Source organism: Sinohyriopsis cumingii, chromosome 12 (assembly GCF_028554795.1).
Source record: "Sinohyriopsis cumingii isolate HCF-2022 chromosome 12, ASM2855479v2, whole genome shotgun sequence".
Lineage (NCBI taxonomy): Eukaryota > Metazoa > Mollusca > Bivalvia > Unionida > Unionidae > Sinohyriopsis > Sinohyriopsis cumingii.
In genome coordinates, this window is record NC_142972.1 from 36,959,630 (window position 1) to 36,974,556 (window position 14,927).

Below are 14,927 nucleotides of genomic sequence, written 5' to 3' on the forward strand. Positions count from 1 at the left end.
ACTTTTACGTACCAAACATTAGAAAGTAAGCCTTGCGCAATCTTGGTAAAACTTTATATAAAACATTTAAAATTCAGAAATGTCTTGATGGAATAATAATCACATTTTCCTTTCTTGACAATGTGAAAAAGTGTATTTGCATCTGCGGTGCAATGTGTGTAACATAGTCCGAATGAACGAACGAACGAAATAACGAACCAATGAACGAACGGACGGATGAACGAACGAATGAATGAATGATCAGCCACATATACGTAGCGATCGTTCATTAGAAAAGATACAAAAATATAGATATATTGATGTGTAATAACTCCTGTATTCCCAAAAGTATGCACACGTTAACAAATATGAAACAATTAGTTTCACATGTCATTAAGATATTAATAAGTCATGCCATAAAAAATATTCGCACTCAACGTCAGGGACATTTGTAACAAAGTGAATGATTTAAGCCGAGTATAACAGGATGGGCGGAACTTCTCAAGACTTCCTTTTCAGAAAAAGAACGAGAAAACTGACCTATTTCACTTCAATTGTGACGCTGCTGGTGCTTTTACCAAGTCACATAACAATAAGAGGAACGCAAAGAAAAACTTTGCAGGTGACTGAGTTTTTTTTATATCAATTTGCTTGAAATCATTATGCACAACTTGAAAAACTGATAAAGGAGTCAAAGGATCTGGTAACAATAGCGTCGCTATATCGAATGCTTAAAGCGAGATGAGGCATATGTGACATTCTTAAGAAATTGTATCCTATATATGTATGTATGTATGTATGTATGTATGTATGTATGTATGTATGTATGTATGTATATTGTTTTTCTAGGGTTTAACGCCATTTTTCAGCACAAGATAGGCTATACATGGCGGCCAGTATAACTGGTGGAGTAAGAACCCTGGAAAACCCAGGGAAGAACCACATGAAGCTACTGGCAAGTTTTTTTCACATTCCATTATGTTATGAAAGGGGATGCCACAATTATCTGATTGTTGTGATATTCTAAAGCTTATTGTGGAGTTTCCATTTCGCATAATTTGCCAAGTATGAAGAACCTGCTGATTTATATAATGTTTGAGATCAGAATATGAAATATTCCATTCAGAAACGGGCAGCATCGGCTGCTTGATCAGACCTTTCATTACCCATAATACCAATGTGACTAGGCAAATACTAATATTTCCAGATTGTACGAGTAAATCATATATATATAGAGAGAGAGAGAGAAAGAGAGAGAGAGAGAGAGAATATATGTATAATATGTACGCTGTATCAATGATATACCACGATATGTATAAATTTTATATACAAAGATTGGTATATCATTGATACAGCAGACATATTGTACATAAATTTTATTTTTATCACATAAAAAAACAAAATATTTGCCCTTTGAACGGAGTTAAAATTTACAACAGGCACCTGTGTATTGACCGAGTGAATGAACTCCTCACATCCACGAGTGTGTCTGCTACAAAATGTAGCTCTATGCCTTTTGTGGCTGTTCAGTCACCTTTGCACATTGATAAATTGATTGTTTTCTTTTTTAGTTTCTATTTTCTTCACATTGATTAAATCAATATAATACACACGTACGATTTAAACATGAAAGATAGTTTTTATGATAAAAGTAGAGCACTACAAACACTTGGTTGGCTACGCCATTCACATGAAAGCTTTGTCATTCACGTACCGGCGCATGGAAATTAATGTGGAATAGAATCTAAGCGAAATGACGAACCATCAAGATGTAATTAAAATATTTTAATATACTAACAGTTGATCTAAGTCACTATTCTGTTTTAGAGAGAGAGAGAGTAATGGTTAGCATGTGAGGTTTTAAATTTGAATTTGATGTAGTGAAAAGAAAGCATTAAATATGTACGCAAAGCGTATTGTTTGTTGGTTCTACTTGCTAATTCTCCAGTCTAAATGCCACCAGACGACATCTATGACAATATAGCAAAACCTGTCTTAACTAGTAAATCAGTGGTCAAGGGGCCCACCGCGGTCACAATTTGAAATTCACAGGGACCTACTGGAGAATTTTTCTTAGGGCCCACAAATTCTGTCCGCGGCCCTGTAGTTAACAATTTTATAAATGAATAATATACAATCAAGCAATTCTAGCCGAGTGAAGCACTATGTGATGTTGGCAGATAGATGGGCGGAAAAAAAAAAATGGGTGAAACGAAAATGCTGTTCAGTGTTCACTGGCTTGGAACTTAGCCAAACTAAGCTAAAAGTCTAGATCAATATATGCTGCACAATCTCTGTGTGTGATTAAACTTATTAATCTCCACTGATTGAAGAAAAAGAGGAGGAGATTAAGAAGCAATAATAGAAGATGGTAGATACAGAAGAAACTTCAATGAATTCGTGTAACACTAACAATCCGCTACCTAACACTTACCTAACTCAAAAATGTAGGTGACAGACGGAAAAGTGCAACATTATATGTTCTACCCCAGGATCCCTACTACAAATTTAAGGGCCACTTGATCTGTAAAATTCTTATCCTCTTTCTCCCAACAGTCTGCTAGGTTTTTGGAGGATTGTTTTTGTTGTTTTTAGAAGTGAATTAATTGTTTAAAAACTTTCTGTACAAAATTCTTGATATAATGATATGGTTTTTATGAATTTACCTTCAGTCGCCATTGACAGCTCACACAAACACTGAGGATAGAGGTCGCTCTGGAGTGTTTGTACAAACATTAAATATAGATATCGCCCTGGACAGTTACAACCATTTAGGGTATATGTCGCCCGTTTATACAAACATTAAAGATAAATGTCGCCCTGGACAGTTTTTTCAAACATTCAGGATATATGTCACCCTTTACAGTTTGTATAAACATTCATGATAGATGTTGCCCATGACAGTTTATGCTAGTACCCCTCATGTAAACTGATTGACAGCTACTGTAACCTACAATAGATTACAGTGGGTTTTATTAGAATTATAGACAACTACTGCAAGCTACCGTCATATTAGAATTAAAGACGGATATTGCAAGCTACAATATAATACAGTCGGCCATATTAGGATTAGAGACAAATGCTGCAAGCTACAGTAGTATACAGTCGGTCATATTAGAATTAGAGACAACTGCTGCAAGCTACAGTAGTATATCAGTCTGTCATTTTAGAATTAGAGGCAACTGCTGCAAGCTACAGTAGTATACAGTCGGTCATATTAGAATTAGAGACAACTGCTGCAAGCTACAATAGAATACAGTCGGTCATTTTAGAATTAGAGACAACTACTGCAAGCTATAGTAGTATATCAGTCAGTTTTGCCCGTCACCCTTGCCGGGGTATAGGCCGGCCACAAAAGATCGCCAGAAACTTCTGTCATGTGCCATCCCCTCGAGCTGACTCCAGGTGTGACCCTGCATAGCGATGTCCGCCTGAAGGTCACGTCACCAGGTGTTTCTTGGTCGGCCTCTTCTCTTGCCTTGAGGGTTCCACCTCAGTGCCTGTCTGGTAATGTCGAGCCTTGCCTTGACGTCTACGTATGTCTTTCGCGGCTCGCACCACATAGCGTCATAAGTCTTCCAGAAGAATACCCTTCCACCCTCAGGATTTCAGTTTCTGGTGTTTCTTCTGTTGACGTTTTTGTAGCAAGTTGGGTTTTACAGGGTTGGGTTGCTAGCCCCACGCCCAACTCTCCTCCTTTCACATCTGGGCTTGGGACTGGCAATGGCGTTGTTACATTAGTATATAATCGGTCATATTAGATTTAGAGACAACTACTACAAGCTACAGTAGTATACAGTCGGTCATATTAGAATCAGAGACAACTACTGCAAGCTACAATGGTGTAGAGCAGGGACGCCATTTCAACTTTTTTTTTTTGTTGGGGGTTGCAAAACTTGACGGGCTTGTTAATTTTCGTATATAGGCAACAGCAATTTTATATTTTACAGCAAATGCAAATTCAGAGGGGAGGGGGGCAAATGCCCCCACTGCCTCCCGACCCCAATGACGTCCCTGGTGTACAGTCGGTCATATTAGAATTAGAGACAACTACTGCAAACTACAATGGTGCAGAGTCGTTCATGTTAGAGACAACTACTCCGATCTACAACAGTATACAGTCGGTTATATTAGAATTAGAGACAACTAATGCAAACTACAATGGTGCAGAGTCGGTCGTGTTAGAATTATAGACAACTACTGCAAGCTACAACAGTATAGAGTCAGTTATATTAAAATTGAAGACAACTATTGCAAGCTACTGTAGAATACAGTCAGTCATGTTATAATTAGCGACAACTAATGCAAGCTACAACAGTATACAGTCGGTCATATTAGAGTTTGATACATCATCACAATAGAACATAGACGATAATTATTATCAGCTTACTGACTCGAGATTTCACATACCATCTATATTTGATGATCAGTCGGGTCCAACTTCAAACAACATAGATCTGAATCAAATGTCTCATAATGCACAAACAGAGCAGGGTCTATGTTGTCTGTTCCACTAACTACTCCTAACAAATTGCACAGGCCAGAGCTGCCGGTACATTATGCAACAGCGTATGTCAGTTTGCAGATGGGCGTTACTCATAAGCGATTAAACACGAAATGCGTTCATCCTAAGTAGAATGGTACACAGTACACAGCGTCTTTTGCTGAAGTGTGTGTGTGTGTGTGTTTGTGTGTGTGATTTTGATTTTTAACGCAGCTTTGACAGTTTTTCAGTCACATCAATACGATGTCTGCAGGTTGGCAGTTTATAGTGAGTGATGTCTAGCACCGGGTTATCATGCTGCAGACAAGTAGCATTATGTCCCACCCTATCACATTATCCAGTCCTGACACTAACGTCTTAATGCTGAGGACCTAGCTAGGGATCTGTTAGTACCATTTTTATAAGTCTTTGGTATGACTCGGCCGGTGTTGCTGAATTATCGATACATTTTATTCAGTCCTGGAGGGAATACAAGATTACAACACATGTAACGATATTAAAATTAAATAGGATTTAGACATATTGCAAGAATTGTAGATAAAATTACTTGTATGAAAAAAATAAATATATTTCAAATGCAGACATAATGGTCTTATTGGGTTGTATTGTTTTTACTTTCTTGACTACGTTATTTTCTTATAACTTTATTTAACAGGGATTCGTATTGGAAGTATAAATAAAAAAAATATGCGCAGAAAGAGAACACGGGCACAACAATTGCAATAAATATTTCAAAAACAGATTGTTGCTGAATTTTGTAACAAACTCCAGCTTCTTAATAAACCTTTGTTAAGAGCAGTCAACGTGAAATAGCAAGTCATTGATTTCTGTGTCTTTGATCGCCATTCATGCGTCCCACCGTTCTCCCTCTGGTGCCCTTTCTTCACAACATTCTCTTGTTAATTGAATCGAACAGCTCAACAGCAAACGTTGATTGCTTGCCTTATTATATGCGACGTCTTTCAATCTAGACTCGCCTAATCTCCATATTTCAAATAGATTAACTTTGGTTAATTTCATTTCGGAGATAAACTATAATATATTCTACAACCGCCATACATTATTAGCACTCAGTTTTATTTGTCTTTTACAAGTGGACGTAGCCAATAGAGTGTTGAAAGTGCAAACCCAACGAATCTACTATGTGCAATCCAACCATAGTTCCCTAAATGAATGTACAGGTGTATAATATGCCGTTAACTATGAAGCAATCAAATGAGGAGTATCATCACGTCATCGTTGTTGTCGTCGTAGTCATTACAGTCGTCGTCGTCATCATTATCGTCGATTCACTATAACGTAGGCAATGCAATATGAACTGAACAATCTTTCAAATCAGAAAAGTCAAGCGAAACAGATTTTAAAATCAACATCCAAAATAGTGATATGTAATTCTTATTCATGGTGTAACAAGACAACCGGATGGGATTTCGGATTTACAGCAGAACACTTTTGATGGTGATACAAATACAATGTTTAATGACGAGCGACTTGAATAGAAAAGAATTATGATTAATGCGTGCGTATAATATCCAAATATTGGATCAATTAACATAATCCGCAAGAACTAAATAATGAAAATACAAATAAATGATCTTACACAGTAAAAGGACAAGGGGTGCATGATTCACAGTGATTTCACAACGAAAGAATGATGTGTTTTACTCAGATAGTAAAATTGGTATTTTACTCAGAGTAAAAATGTATCCACTCAAATAGTGAAAATGATGAAAACAAAGGAACAGATGTACAAAATATCTTTACAGTCCCAAAAACACACTAGTTATTACAAACCCCAAAGATCAGCCCACGGCTAAAAGATTGTATGTATGGAGTTACACACTCCGTCACCAGCACAGATGGCTACAAGTCACACTGGTCAATCAAGCAGTCAGTATTCCAGGTTGGTCAATCAAGCAAACAGTGCCCACCAATCTTGGTCAACAACACCCGATCACCTGCTACTTGACCAGCAACATTGTTTACTCAGCTCTACGGCTGCTATGGTTCAGCTTCACAGCTGCTATGGTCAACTTATATGGTTAGCTCTGCAGCTGGTACCATGTCGACTCCGATCATTCCGATAATTCTGATCACTCTGATCACTCCAATCAGCAATACAGATGCGACTCCGATCACTCTGGTCACTGACCACTCCAATCAGCTATACAGCTGCGACTCTGATCACTCTGGTCAGCCTGGTCAGCTGAAAATACATATAACGATGTGTACTATGCATGACACGGGCATATACTATAAAAAGTAATGACGTTATATACGGTAAGAAACACATATTACATTATCGGCAAAAGAATTTAAAAACAATACACAAGTTCAGAAGTGTACCTAACCATGCCCGACAAGAATCCTACGGTACTAAAAGTTTCTAAAAAATGCAACTTTATACATTGCTAATATAAATATCTTGCTAAGTCACAAACAAGAACAGAAAATATTTGCATGATACTACGTAAGCCGAAGCTAGATAGAAACTATACCAAAAAAATGTGGTAGTACAATAGTTATAACTTATACACAAGAAATTAATAACTCACATACCTCTACAGCTGACGATGTGGAAGTCCTTAAATTTATTGATGTGATTCCTCTCAGATTTACATCATAGAGGAGACCTCCTAGTGTCTAAAATTAAAGGGTTTTGTGTGTTTTTGTAGTCCCCCCCATATATATTTTATTGTATAAATATTTGTTATAAATTTCTATTTTATTAAATTTTGTTCTATGGTTTATACACCTCCCTAACTAGTGTATAGCTACTCCTTGACCCTGGCTGGTCTTCGAGTTATTTACATAAGTTATCGGTACCAGGGATCACTATTGTCCGGTGATTGCTATGTGATTTGTGCTATATTGTTCTGTATGTTATCCTTTGTATTTCTGTTCGGAATGACTTGTAAAGATCAAATTTCTTTTGTGTTATTATTTAGTTATATTAAGTTAATTTTTGTTGGAAGCAGTTTAGTGTAAGTACATGAGTATTAAGTATATGTATTTGTTTTGAACAGAGAGTAGTAAGGAAATACTTAACCGAGTTCATATTACGATCACCTGGGATTCCATGGCACACGCGTTCAGCTTAGAGTTGATTAGTTAATGCACGTGCAACACTTGCGTCCTGCACGAACTAGTAGCTGCTCATGCTAGCACATGTGCTGCAAGTTTGATATCCATTAATAATTCAAGAAGTTTCAAAGTATAGCATTGGTAATTATATATAAATATTAATTTAGCTTCAGGTTCAAGTTATAACATTGATAATAAATAGTTAAATATATATAAGTATCAATTCAAGAAGTTCAAATTATGACATTAGATAGATAGATAGATAGATAGATAGATAGAGATAGAGATAGATAGATATTAATTCAAGAAGTTCAAGTTATAGCATTCCGCGATAGTGTGTTTCATTTTTGAAAGCATTTGTTAAGTACAAATAAACAAATAAGTAAATAATGTTTCTAGTGTACAAGTTTGTTTGTTGTTTGTATGTTTGTGGTTAGCATAAAATTAATGAAAATTCGGGAAAACTGCCTCTTTGTGGTGTACTCCATTTATTAAATTCAAGTTACAAGTTATGGCAATTTGGTAGCAGATCTTTTCTGTTTAGAACATTTAAGAAACTTTGAAATAATTCTAACGCTAGCATACGATATCTTCAAGTAGTTGTTTTGAATGGGTTTGCATGTTTGCAAATAGATTAGAAAAATTGTAGTGAGTGTTTCAGTAATTAGCAGAGCAGAGAAGCTTGTAAGTCTCTATGTTCGTCCATTAAGAATTTTTGCGTTCAGTTATCTGAACATTGTCTTATACATGAGAATATATTGTTAAACTTGGTTTCGTATTGTATTCTCAACTTGTATTCGTTTCTAGTATTATAGTATACTTATTGTATACATCCTTTTATATTGTTAGTTTTGTTATCAAGTTGTATCCCTCGATTAGTTATTCAGTTCTACAGCTTGGCATCAGTTATTGAATCATAGCCCTGTACACTCAGTCATTTCCATAGTAGTATGCCTTTACATATATTTCCTCAAAATTATGAAACGTTCTTTATTCTGGATTTTAGTCCATGTTCATTCTGAGTTTCCTAATTCGATATTGTAACGTCACTCTCTTAGTAAGAGGGGCGGTTAATTGGATTTGGTTGGCGTTATCTAGAGGATGACCTCCATCGATATTATAGCCCGGCAGGAGTGAAAGAAGAATAGAATTTCAACGGAGAACTGAGCGAGAATACTGGGAAGAAACAGTAATACGAGCCCCCTTTGACAAGAAAATAACAAATTTAATTAGAACAAATTAATAACGGCAATTCCAATTCAATATTTAACAGGAGTGTCCAATTTGGATTTATTTCATCATCATAACGAGAGGTGAAAAGAGCGCAATGTCCACGACTGATTTGCATCACCTTCCTCCCTTGACCGTGTATCAACGTCCTCATAGTTCATCGACTTCCTAAGCTTTATGCTTTGTCCCTTCATGGACTTCCTGGTCCTGTACTCTGACCTCATCCTTCTTTTCCCTCGGACTTCTGTCTTCAGACTGTCCCGTCTCTCTCCCAGAAAGCTGTTCCTTAAAGGACAAAATACCCCCAAATTTCTGTATACCCCACTCTCTAGACGTACATAAAATTCCCTCAGGTTACTCAGAGCATGTTGGCTATCCACACACTGCGTAAATTCTGGCTTAGTACGGTAGGACATTGACCTCACTTCCAGCGGCAGGTATTGTTGTTGTTGTTGTTGTTGCTGTTCTAGGGTTTAACGCCATTTTCAGCACAAGATAGGCTATACATGGCGGCAAGTAAAACTGGTGGAGGAAGAACCCTGGAAAACCCAGGGAAGAACCATCGACCCACGAGAAGTTACTGGCAGGCTTTCCCATGTACCCACGCTAGCCGAGCCTTGGACTCGAACCCAAGCAGACAGGTGAGATGGCAGTGATCCGGAACGGTGAGCGCTTTAGACCAGTCGGGGCCCCCGCGGCAAGTATTAAATTACCACACGAGCGTCTATCGAATATTACCGTATTATTTTACATATGCTACTACATGTTCGATTACTATTGCATGAAACTCACAAACTGTAACTCACAACAATCCTTAACCTAATGATTATTCAAACACTATAAAATCAGATATAATTAGGTAAATATCGTTAACTCACGATAATCTGTATCGTCCTAACAAACAAAGGAAGTTATTTCATATACCCTTATGAAATCCTACACATATGAACATTTGGATCGCATGCAGTCAATTCTACCAATGACCTAATAACTGTAAAATTAAAAGGTAAACTGCATAACAATTCTAAAATTCAACATTTCCATGAAATTGAATAAAAATAAATTGCATAACTCTAGCATCAACACATTTCCATAAAATTGAATAAACGATACATAATATGGATCCTATCATAACAAACACATTTGCATACAACAAACAATCAAATAATAGAATATTACGTGAAACTAAAATTGCGTACCTTATTGCTGTTCTCTTTCAGAACTTGTGCGTCCTAGCACTAAAACCGGTCTTTATTTTTACAAGACGGCCACCTGGTCCCTTTCTTGTTTAATGAGGAAAGCACTATTCTCTTTAGGCTTCCTCGGACAAGGACTTCTCTTCCTCTTTCAGGAAATTTCAGACTAAAGAATTTCGACCAATTTCGTCACTTTAAATTCTGATTGCTTCTAAAGTGTACGCCTTAATTTATTATGCCCAGTTGTAGGCAGAGTCCCTAATTTGTCCCAAAGAAATAATTTCTTTCATCAGATTTAGACAGCTCAGAATCTGTTAACAGCCGTGCGTAACAATTTCCATTTGAAAAAAAAAATGATAATTTGACTTAGGTTCCTACCAAGCGGTTAGGGTTGGTAGCTCAAATATTTACTTTCTAAGAGCCGTGCTAAGATACCTCAGTCAATTTCACTGAGTTGGATTGCTGCCAATTTGAAGTTTACACTGACATGGGGGGGGGGGATGAACGAAGAAAGGTTGAAGTGACCCTTCACAAAGACTTTTCTGGCTTAAATGCGATAAAATTTTAGTGATAAATGCATTCAACTGTAAAGGTCACTGCAATTCAAAATCCGACACTTCACATATATTTATATCGAGTTGTATTCATATATAAATTGTAATATACTGTTTAAATATTATGATTCATTATACGTGCCATTCAAGGTTAAGTAGTGTCTATCGCAAGAATAATCGCGAGACGTTAATCAATCGCGAAAATAGTCGCAAGACTCCACCCCACAAGAATGAGTATCAGAATAATAATTCCTGTATCCGTTGTCTTGAATCCTAGTCCGTGGTCATTCCAAGTTGTATTCATTTTAGTGTCGTGTCATTTATATTTCCATCGTCTCATATCCTAGTCCATGTTCGTTCAGAGTCGTTTCCTTTATAAATATTTCGTGTATCCGTTGTATTGAATCCTTGTCCATGTCCGTTCAGGGTCATTTCGTTTGTAGTAAACTGTTTCATATTTTAAAAAAATGTGCAAGTCTTTAAGTGGATCGCTCACTGACAAGGCATTCTGTAATGTAAAGATTTTGACCTTCCATGAAGTATTTATACACAGACGATAACGCAATACATCATCTGTGCGCTGGAAGTATTCGGTTGTTCCCATAGAAAGTACATCCCACGTGCGGCATAGGATGAACCAAACTCACTATTTCGAAAGCTTTGTACAATATACATAAATCACCCTCGGGTATCGTTGTACACTAAAAACGAAACACGAGTACATGTATTTAATAAATAAAAGGATTTATACAATTCCGTGACACATGTTAAAAATCGATTTCATTCGGTTTGACGCGCGAGCTGGGATTGCTGAAGTGACTAATGCGGTTAAAACAATCTTATTCAAATTACTTCCGGGGTACATTTTAAAAACCCGCGAGCACTCATCTTCGCTAACCAAGGTTCCGATAACCCTATGGAGAGAGAGAGAGAGAGAGAGAGAGAGAGAGTAAGATGAAATGCATTATACATATATTTATCTATTTACCTGGGTATTTTACACTTGAGTAATTGTCATACTTTGTTCATGCTTTTCTTGGTGTCTGCCAATAAAATAAGGATAAATAAAAGACTCAATAATACTGTTAACGGCATAATATACACCTGTATTGAAAATTAGTCTGTGTAAGCACTAGTGGCAATCTGATCAAAATCAGATCTCCATTGTCCTACGTGAAAATCTAACAGCGATCGTCTAGGGGTCATGTTCCAGTGACCTATACACAACCATAGTCGCTAACTGTATCAGTGAATCGTACGAAATCTTTTATCTTCGCGTTTGGGAGACTGAGAAGCGTGTCTCAAGAGCATAACGATTTGACTCACTTTCAAATTTGTTGAAAGTTGCATTTCCTTTGGCTAATTGGTTAAAATGTCAAAAGAGCATGGCCCCTAAGCTGTCGCTGTCAGATCTTCATGTAGGATAGTGGAGATCTGATTTTAATCAGATAGTACTAGTAGGACATTGTTGACTCGAGATAACTGACCAGCTGATCTCTGTGACTTTTACCTATAGGTAACGTATGTGGTCTTGAACTGAATTCAATGTGCGGAACCCCAAATTCGTATTCGACTTGTCATTACAATAACGTTTAACTCATGTCCTCCATCATTTTTGGCGTTGAGTGCAAACCATCCACATATATTGGTTAAGGCATTTACTCTTGAACAAAATGTATTCCACAAAGCTCTTTTTTTTCTCTAAGTCAAAATAGCTTTGATCTATAACCTGTTGACGCCAAAGAAACTAAACCTCTTCCATCCTTAATGCGCATGTCCTCTACAAATTTGGGAAAAGGTAAGTGGTATAGTACTGGAGTTATTTTGTAATAAAGCATATTTCTTCTTTCAGTCAGTTCCTTTGACCTTTGCCCTTCAACTCTACTTGTTCCAAACCAAATGTTTGAGCCATCTACAAACATTGGTGATGGTGCATGATCTAAATCTAACATTTATGTGCATAAGTCACATTTATTGTACAGCCACAGGAGCCTTAACCTTTGACCCAAAAATATACAGGCTTCTGTCATGCAAGCCATGCACAAAATTTGATTCAGGTATGTGAATTGAACTGATTTTATTGTGCGGAAACAATCTTTCTTTTTCCTGTCAGTAACCTTAATCGTTCACTTTTTTTAACCCGCACTCTGCATGATTTATCTATAGCAAAAGTGCAAGCCATCTATAAAGGTTTGGTGCAGGTATGTGATAAAGAATTAATGATATTATGAAGAGAAAGAAAAACAGTTTTATTCTTTTATTCATTATGCCAATTACTTTTTTTTTACTTGTAGATACTGAAATTGACAAGTTTTTTCTTTACCCGAAGTACAATTCATATTTTGGAGAACTGGAGGTATCGTACAGAAACGAATTGGGAAACAGATTTCTGACGTAGGTACGGATAACGTCATAAGTCTCGCACTCGAACCTTTTTCTTTTCTTCAATTTTTAAAAAATAAAACTCATAATCAAAGACAGATATCAGATTTAGGAGTGCATCTATGACCAAGCATTTGGAATAATAAACAGGTTCGAGTGCTTTAATACTTGACAAAAACTTGCCATTAAGGTGAATGTTGAAGTTTTGAACTCGAGCAAACAATGTCGAGGTAACCTGCATTTTTCTTCGATATAATTTAATATAAACATAACAACACATGCAAGTATTGACTTGACTGCGCTGTTGAGTCTTACATAATTCACTATGCACTATGATGAATTTAGTATATAATGCTGAACAAACCATTCGGAGCTCGTGGCCTAATGGAAGTACAGAATGTAACAACTATCGGTAGCTCTTACTTTAATGGTTGTATAGAATATAACTCTTATCACTTGCACGTTATCTGCATTTTGGGTCATGACAAGTGGGAAAAGATCATGTATTAACAAGTTTGCAATCAGGCCTGTAAAGGAATAGTGTGTGTGTGTGTGTTATGAGATTTTAAAAGAGTATTACAATACAAAAATCCTGTTATAATCCTAACAAGAATCTTTCATAATGCTGTTGCACAGCTGTTATATTCCTAGTCGAACATCTTTCATAATAATTTTACAGCCTTAAGGATTACGTTCCCAACATGTCTAATAGTTTTGTGCCCCGATTATTCTTCTCTCTTCCTCTTACGTTCCGTGCAATGCTTTCTCTGTAACATTTTCCAAGTTTATTGAATCGACGATTAATAGAGTTTCAGGTTCGTTACCCGCACATGCCAGTCCAGGTGGGATTCTGTGTGGTCTGAAGAAAGGCGTTTAACTGCCACTTCCTCGGCATGATATAACCAATAATGTGTTAAAACTGCAGTTAAACCAACCAACCAACATATATCGACGATTATCCGCCGATGGTGTTGTGGGATCACTTGCCTTATTGCTGCCAGCGTCTTTAATATCAGGCAGTTTAATCTCTATTCTTCCAATAAATAAATTTGGTTTCATTACTGATATGACCTACACAATAAGTGAACATCAAGGCAGGAATCAGCAATGCGAATAATCGATTCACATCTGATAAGCTCATGCTATCTGTATTCTAAAACAATCAATTCCAAATTTTGGATTTCGCCGTATATGATTTGAAAATAAAATTAGGGATATAATCCAGCCACAAGACTGAATACATTTGCCACAATTAACTCATTAGTGGATAAAGAATATATTTACTTCTAACTATGACAAAGGACTGTTGTTTGTCTCTTTAATGGAAAATAGTCCTTAAGAGTGTTGTTTGTCTCTTTAATGGAAGATGGTACTCAAGAGTGTTGTTTGTCTCTTTAATTGAGGATATTACTCTCAAGAGTGGTGTCTCTTTAATTGGGGAATGTACTCAATAGTGTTGCTTGTCTCTTTAGTACATGGATAGTACTCAAGAGTGTTGTTTTTCTATTGCAGAGACAATACTCAAAAGTGTTGTTTGTCTCTTTAATGGAAGGACAGTACTCAAGAGTGTTCGTCTCTTTAATGGAGGGACAGTACTCAAGAGTGTTCGTTTGTTTATTGCAGGACAGTACTCAAGAGTGTTGTCTCTTTATTGCATGGACAGTACTCAAGAATGTTGTTTGTCTCTTTATTGCTGGAAATGTACTCGAAGTCAAATGTTTTAAAGAGTGTAAACAAAATTTCATGTATTTGACTAGACAACAAAGTTGAATAGTATTGAGTTATTGTGAATTATAACTCAGTAATATTCTCTCATTTAAACAGCTATATTAAGTGCGAATGATTCATTTATTTCAATGATTAATTTATTTCAATCAGGAAAATTTAAAAACGATTAAATATGATTCACACTCTTCGGCAGATCTGGGAAGAAAGATAGCCAGACTAAAAAAATCAATAACTAAATACTACAAACCACAATAAATAATGTGCGAAATT